Raw genomic sequence first — 8409 nt, forward strand, 5'->3', positions numbered from 1 at the left:
CGCTGTATCTGCTGTTTCTCTTTCATCTGCCTGGCGCTCATATTGTAATCCCATAGATAGTTCTGCAGTTTCTCAGTGTTTTCTGTCGTATTTTGCGGCTAGCGCGAGCGCTTTACACAAGAACTAACGCCACGGACCAGGTGCCACGCGCTCGGCACAACACCGCCCGCTGTACAACTCCGCTGTACAACAGCGCTTTTAAATTAATTTAACACGAAAATGAGGGTATTCTATCAGTAATTTCAGTTAGTTGTAGTTAGTTTTATAAACACAAAATACAGTTCGAGATAGTTATGTTATTTTCTTTTAATTGCCGTTTTTATCAGATTCAGTTAACACAAATGTTTTTCACTTTCAGTTTTCGCTATTTCGTTCGCTTTAGTGAACAATAACAATTGGTTACTTAGCAACATTATGATTAGCACACCAAAGCTTTATATAAAATAAAAATAGGAGCCCGATTTCGGGTCGGTCCTCGGGTCAGGTCAGGTTCGGGCAGAAAATCTAAGCTCTAAAAGAGAAAGCAGCAGCACCACAAACATCGGAGCAGCTAAAAAGAGCTTAACGTCCTTAATTCGGAACTTGGCTTGTCCACGGCAATCACTGAATTGATTAGAGCAGCAAATCGTCACAATTGTGCCTCACTTCACCACGCCAAACCACAGGCACAGCGGCCAGAAGCTGTTTTAACGCCGTTACTCCCAACACTGGTACAAACTGATATTTATTTATACTGTTTATATATTACTTTTATATTTTATTTAATAATCCCCAAATACTAATAAAATTACAATATAACGAATTCCAAAAGATATAAACGAAAAACGGCACGCAATAGCAGAAATAAAATAAAGAAATATTATTTCTGCCCCAAAAAGACGCGTCGTCACCCCGGCGATGTGTGCGGCGCAAACCGATTAACCCACGCGCGGAGCTTTAAACAGGCAGAGCTGCAGCTGCTGACACGCGTGCAGCACTGTGTGATTATAACAGTGTAACTTGTGGTACATCATAAAGATCATAGTGTGATTTGTTGTATTAAAACAGATCTACCTCACAGACCATTTTCTGGAGCACCATCTGACAGAGCGCAAAGGAAAGCGGAGGGAATTCTCTGCTGACCCGGCGCGAGTTCGGGCATCAAGTCAGGTTCGGGTTCGCAGACAATCTGAACTCTACAACGCATTTAAACAATTGCACAGTGTCCGCCTGGCTTTAAATTATTTTATCCAAGTCTTCCACTCATGTCCAAGCGCCACTTTAAATTTAATTCACCCTGATGTAGCTGCAATGGAGAGAGCGGCAGTGCATGCTGGCTTCGTTGCGTTGAACGCAGCCCCGCCCTCCAGTGAAAAAAATATTCAAATGAATCCAGCCCCTGCTGCATCAGGCCAATCGGAGAAGAGCAGGCGGTGTGCTCACACACACACACAAGCCTCTCAGACACAGAACAGGCGCTTTTAACCACATAAGTTGGAAACACTTGCAGGCTATTGGCTAATTCAAATCGCAGCTACTGCGATTGAAAAATCGCGTCCATTCAAATCGCGATTTCGATTAAAAAACGATTAATCGTTCAGCCCTACTTTAAACTTTAAACCTCAACTATACCGCTAAAGCTCAACTTTTGCTTTAAACTTCAACTGGGCTTTTACTTCTAAAAACTTCAACAGTACATACAAGCCTCATCTGTATATGCAAACTTCAACTGCACATCTAAACAAAGCACCACTATACTTCATCTATGAACTTGAATTATAACTTACATTTCAACTGTGTCTCCAAACTTCTACCTCTAAACCTCATCTACATCAACACTTCAACTGTACCTCTAAACCTCATCTGTACATCCAAACTTCTACTGTACCTTTAAACCTCATCTGTATATCAAAACGTCAACTGTACCTTTTAAACCTCATCTGTACATCAAAACTTCAACTATACCTCTAAACCTCATCTGCACAACAAAACTTTAACTGTACCTTTAAACCTCATCTGTACATTCAAACTTCAACTGTACCTTTAAACCTCATCTGTACATTCAAACTTCAACTACACCTCTAAACCTCATCTGTACATTCAAACTTCAACTACACCTCTAAACCTCATCTGTACATCCAAACTTCAACTGCACCTTTAAACCGCATCTGTACATTCAAACTTCAACTACACCTCTAAACCTCATCTGTACATCCAAACTTCAACTGTACCTCTAAACCTCATCTGTACATCCAAACTTCAACTGCACCTTTAAACCTCATCTGTACATTCAAACTTCAACTACACCCCTAAACCTCATCTGTACATCCAAACTTCAACTGTACCTCTAAACCTCATCTGTACATCCAAACTTCAACTGCACCTTTAAACCTCATCTGTACATTCAAACTTCAACTACACCTCTAAACCTCATCTGCACATCCAAACTTCAACTATACCTCTAAACCTCATCTGTACATCCAAACTTCAACTGTACCTCTAAACCTCATCTGTACATAAACAACTTCAACTGTACCTCTAAACCTCATCTGTACATCCAAACTTCAACTATACCTCTAAACCTCATCTGTACATCCAAACTCCAACTGCACCTTTAAACCGCATCTGTACACTCAAACTTCAACTACACCTCTAAACCTCATCTGTACATCCAAACTTCAACTGTACCTCTAAACCTCATCTGCACAACAAAACTTTAACTCTACCTTTAAACCTCATCTGTACATTCAAACTTCAACTACACCTCTAAACCTCATCTGTACATCCAAACTTCAACTGCACCTTTAAACCTCATCTGTACATCCAAACTTCAACTATACCTATAAACCTCATCTGTACATCCAAACTTCAACTGTACCTCTAAACCTCATCTGCACATCCAAACTTCAACTATACCTCTAAATCTCACCTGTACATCCAATCTTCAACTACACCTCTAAACCTCATCTGTACATCCAATCTTCAACTACACCTCTAAACCTCATCTGTACATCCAAACTTCAACTGTACCTCTAAACCTCATCTGTACATCCAAACTTCAACTGTACCTCTTAACCTCACCTGTACATCCAAACTTCAACTGTACCTCTAAACCTCATCTGTACATCCAAACTTCAACTGTACCTCTAAACCTCATCTGTACATCCAAACTTCAACTATACCTCTAAACCCCATCTGTACATCCAAACTTCAACTGTACCTCTAAACCTCATCTGTACATCCAAACTTCAACTACACCTCTAAACCTCATCTGTACATAAACAACTTCAACTGTACCTCTAAACCTCATCTGTACATCCAAACTTCAACTGTACCTCTAAACCTCATATGTACATCCAAACTTCAACTATACCTCTAAACCTCATCTGCACATCCAAACTTCAACTACACCTCTAAACCTCATCTGTACATCCAAACTTCAACTACACCTCTAAACCTCATCTGCACATTCAAACTTCAACTATACCTCTAAACCTCATCTGCACATCCAAACTTCAACTGTACCTCTAAACCTCATCTGTACATCCAAACTTCAACTGTACCTCTAAACCTCATCTGCACAACAAAACTTTAACTGTACCTTTAAACCTCATCTGTACATTCAAACTTCAACTACACCTCTAAACCTCATCTGTACATCCAAACTTCAACTGCACCTTTAAACCTCATCTGTACATTCAAACTTCAACTACACCTCTAAACCTCATCTGTACATCCAAACTTCAACTGTACCTCTAAACCTCATCTGTACATCCAAACTTCAACTGCACCTCTAAACCTCATCTGTACATAAACAACTTCAACTGTACCTCTAAACCTCATCTGTACATCCAATCTTCAACTACACCTCTAAACCTCATCTGTACAACCAAACTTCAACTGTACCTATAAACCTCATCTGTACATCCAAACTTCAACTGTACCTCTAAACCTCATCTGTACATAAACAACTTCAACTGTACCTCTAAACCTCATCTGTACATCCAATCTTCAACTACACCTCTAAACCTCATCTGTACATCCAAACTTTAACTGTACCTCTAAACCTCATCTGCACATCCAAACTTCAACTATACCTCTAAACCTCATCTGTACATCCAATCTTCAACTACACCTCTAAACCTCATCTGTACATCCAAACTTCAACTGTACCTCTAAACCTCATCTGTACATCCAAACTTCAACTGTACCTCTTAACCTCATCTGTACATCCAAACTTCAACTGTACCTCTAAACCTCATCTGTACATCCAAACTTCAACTGTACCTCTAAACCTCATCTGTACATCCAAACTTCAACTATACCTCTAAACCTCATCTGTACATCCAAACTTCAACTGTACCTCTAAACCTCATCTGCACATCCAAACTTCAACTATACCTATAAACTTCATCTGTACATCCAAACTTCAACTGTACCTCTAAACCTCATCTGTACATAAACAACTTCAACTGTACCTCTAAACCTCATCTGTACATCCAAACTTCAACTACACCTCTAAACCTCATCTGTACATCCAAACTTCAACTGTACCTCTAAACCTCATCTGCACATCCAAACTTCAACTGTACCTCTAAACCTCATCTGCACATCCAAACTTCAACTACACCTCTAAACCTCATCTGTACATCCAAACTTCAACTATACCTCTAAACCTCATCTGCACATCCAAACTTCAACTACACCTCTAAACCTCATCTGTACATCCAAACTTCAACTGTACCTCTAAACCTCATCTGCACATCCAAACTTCAACTATACCTATAAACCTCATCTGTACATCCAAACTTCAACTGTACCTTTAAACCTCATCTGCACATCCAAACTTCAACTATACCTCTAAACCTCATCTGCACATCCAAACTTCAACTATACCTCTAAACCTCATCTGTACATCCAAACTTCAACTATACCTCTAAACCTCATCTGTACATCCAAACATCAACTATACCGCTAAACCTCATCTGTACATCCAAACTTCAACTGTACCTCTAAACCTCACCTGTACATCCAAACTTCAACTGTACCTCTAAACCTCATCTATACATCAAAATTCAACTATACCTCTAAACCTCATCTGTACATCAAAACTTCAGCTGTACCTCTAAACCTCACCTGTACATCAAAAATTCAACTGTACCTCTAAACCTCATCAGTACATCCAAACTTCAACTGTACCTCTAAACCTCATCTGTACATCCAAACTTCAACTGTACCTCTAAACCTCATCTGTACATAAACAACTTCAACTGTACCTCTAAACCTCATCTGTACATCCAATCTTCAACTACACCTCTAAACCTCATCTGTACATCCAAACTTCAACTGTACCTCTAAACCTCATCTGCACATCCAAACTTCAACTATACCTCTAAACCTCATCTGTACATCCAATCTTCAACTACACCTCTAAACCTCATCTGTACATTCAAACTTCAACTACACCTCTAAACCTCATCTGTACATCCAAACTTCAACTGTACCTCTAAACCTCATCTGTACATCCAAACTTCAACTGTACCTCTAAACCTCATCTGCACAACAAAACTTTAACTGTACCTTTAAACCTCATCTGTACATTCAAACTTCAACTACACCTCTAAACCTCATCTGTACATCCAAACTTCAACTGCACCTTTAAACCTCATCTGTACATTCAAACTTCAACTACACCTCTAAACCTCATCTGTACATCCAAACTTTAACTGTACCTTTAAACCTCATCTGTACATTCAAACTTCAACTACACCTCTAAACCTCATCTGTACATCCAAACTTCAACTGCACCTTTAAACCTCATCTGTACATTCAAACTTCAACTACACCTCTAAACCTCATCTGTACATCCAAACTTCAACTATACCTATAAACCTCATCTGTACATCCAAACTTCAACTGCACCTCTAAACCTCATCTGTACATAAACAACTTCAACTGTACCTCTAAACCTCATCTGTACATCCAAACTTCAACTATACCTCTAAACCTCATCTGCACATCCAAACATCAACTGCACCTTTAAACCTCATCTGTACATTCAAACTTCAACTACACCTCTAAACCTCATCTGTACATCCAAACTTCAACTGCACCTTTAAACCTCATCTGTACATTCAAACTTCAACTACACCTCTAAACCTCATCTGTACATCCAAACTTCAACTATACCTATAAACCTCATCTGTACATCCAAACTTCAACTGCACCTCTAAACCTCATCTGTACATAAACAACTTCAACTGTACCTCTAAACCTCATCAGTACATCCAAACTTCAACTGTACCTTTAAACCTCATCTGTACATCCAAACTTCAACTATACCTCTAAACCTCACCTGTACATCCTAACTTCAACTGTACCTCTAAACCTCACCTGTACATCCTAACTTCAACTGTACCTCTAAACCTCATCTATAGATCAAAACTTCAACTGTACCTCTAAACCTCATCTGTACATCAAAACTTTAACCTTTAAACCTCTTCAACTATGAACTTCAATTATAACTTATACTTAAACTGTGTCTCTACATCTTGAACACTTTAACTGAAACTATGACTAAACTTTAACCACACCAGTTAAAATCACTATAACCATAAACACAGCTGGGAACGGGTCATGCTCTAGTTTGTCACGAGTTTCAGGGTTCTTTACTTACTAGGAGAAAGCTTCATTCATGAACCACAGGAGTAACATTTCAGCAGCCCTGTTACATCACCATGTTCACTGCTAGGCAACTACAAAAATATAAACTGGAAAAACAGGGGTTTCCCTCTGTAAAGCTCTCTTTACACATACAGAGAGAGAGAGAGAGAGAGAGAGAGAGAGAAAGAGAGAGAAACTGCGTACGTGAAATATTTATCATCCACACCATTACACATCTATTATTCGTACCACCTGCTTACACACCCATTATACATATTATACATATACACATTATATATATATATATATATATATGCATACATATATAAGCATGAGTAAAACATATTAAAGCACAGGTAATACAACCTGGTCTACATTAATACAGTGTGTCTGGATAGTAAAAAATAAAGTAAAAATAAACATTTTTTACTGTTTTTTTATGTTGTTGGTGTTTCGGAATTTTTCCGTTCCGCCTTAAATGACTCAGCAGCAACAATCAGCGCCTGTTCCAGCGGTCTGCTATAACTAATGCTTCATTTAAGGTGGAACGGAAATGTAAAAAAAAAGGTCTTCCGAGAGGATGCCAATGAAGATTATTAGATTATTAGGGAATAATGAAACTGAATTTAACGATGAACACCCTTAAATTCAATAATCCTTATAGTCAGTACTGTTTTTATTATTATTCAGAGAGCTAAAACTAAAACACAGCTGTTATTCACACAGTGACACGCCGCGCCTGCTCTGTTCCCTTCCGTTTCTAATTCGCAAGAAACACGAAATAGAACTGAGCTCTGAACACACGGCCTGCTCCCCAAAACTCAACACAACACGCCCTTTACACTAATCCCGCAGTCTGTTAACAACAAGACGCCCTGAAATATTAATACAGGTAGCTAGCGCTGTCTAACCTGACTGATAATCTAACGTTACATCAGATAACGTTAACTGTTCTTACCCCGCACAGCAAAAGGATCCCAAACCAGTTAGACCAGTTAGTTGTGTCCCAGTGTGGTTAATCCCAGTCAGAGTTAGTTATCTAACAGGTGTGGGTATGTCAGTCCCTCGCCGCGCTTTCTGTCTCTTTACTCCGCGGAGTTTTCCAGGAATGCCGAGGGGCTGGTCCTCTCCGGTAGGTGGGGTCGGTAGATAAACACTGTGTTTGTGGTTCTTCCTGTGGTTCTAACTGAGATCGGTGAGGAGGAGAAGCTTTAATAGAGGAAAGTTAGATAACCTACATAACGTCTCTAAACACAGCGGTCCCACCACGCTCACACTCCTCTGGTGTGACCTAACTGAGTTACACCCAGTCCTGCAGATCTTCACAGAGGTGTGATGAAGAGGACACACCCCATGTTCTGCTGAAATTCTCAGAGCAGGGTTGCCAGGTCCAGTAAAAACGTCAAAGCACCTAAGCCCGCCCCTCAGAAGCTGAAACTAGCCAAAAATCGAAAGTAGCAAAAAAAAAAAAAACTTTTAAAACTTATGTCAACCTTACTTTTCTATCTTTGTTACATATAAAACTTTACTTACATTAAATATACATCTTAAAATATTAAATATTCTGACTCCGGTATGGTTTCATATTCGCATATTCGGATTTCTTTCTTCAATAGCTTTTGAACTGTGTGTGCAAAATGGTTAATACTTGCTTATTTTATATGCTGACATCCAAAGCAAGCTGCTACAACGTCTTTCCCCTCTCAAACATCTGCCTTTAGAAAACCACAGAACACATTGTCGTCTATGGGCTGCCGCGACCTGCAC

At 39.4% G+C, this 8409-nt stretch overlaps 1 protein-coding gene across 1 annotated transcript in view; it reads right to left on the bottom strand.

Moving 5' to 3' along the window:
* Window positions 1–8013, bottom strand: part of tmbim1a (transmembrane BAX inhibitor motif containing 1a) — a 30304-nt gene extending 22291 nt beyond the window's left edge. Inside the window, exon 1 of the mRNA XM_007230861.4 lies at window positions 7601–8013. The gene's annotated coding sequence lies outside the window, so the exon portion shown is untranslated. The remainder of the gene's footprint in view (window positions 1–7600) is intronic.
* Between the last annotated feature and the right edge of the window lie 396 nt (window positions 8014–8409).

The sequence above is a fragment of the Astyanax mexicanus genome, chromosome 5 (genome assembly GCF_023375975.1).
Source record: "Astyanax mexicanus isolate ESR-SI-001 chromosome 5, AstMex3_surface, whole genome shotgun sequence".
Classification (NCBI taxonomy): domain Eukaryota; kingdom Metazoa; phylum Chordata; class Actinopteri; order Characiformes; family Acestrorhamphidae; genus Astyanax; species Astyanax mexicanus.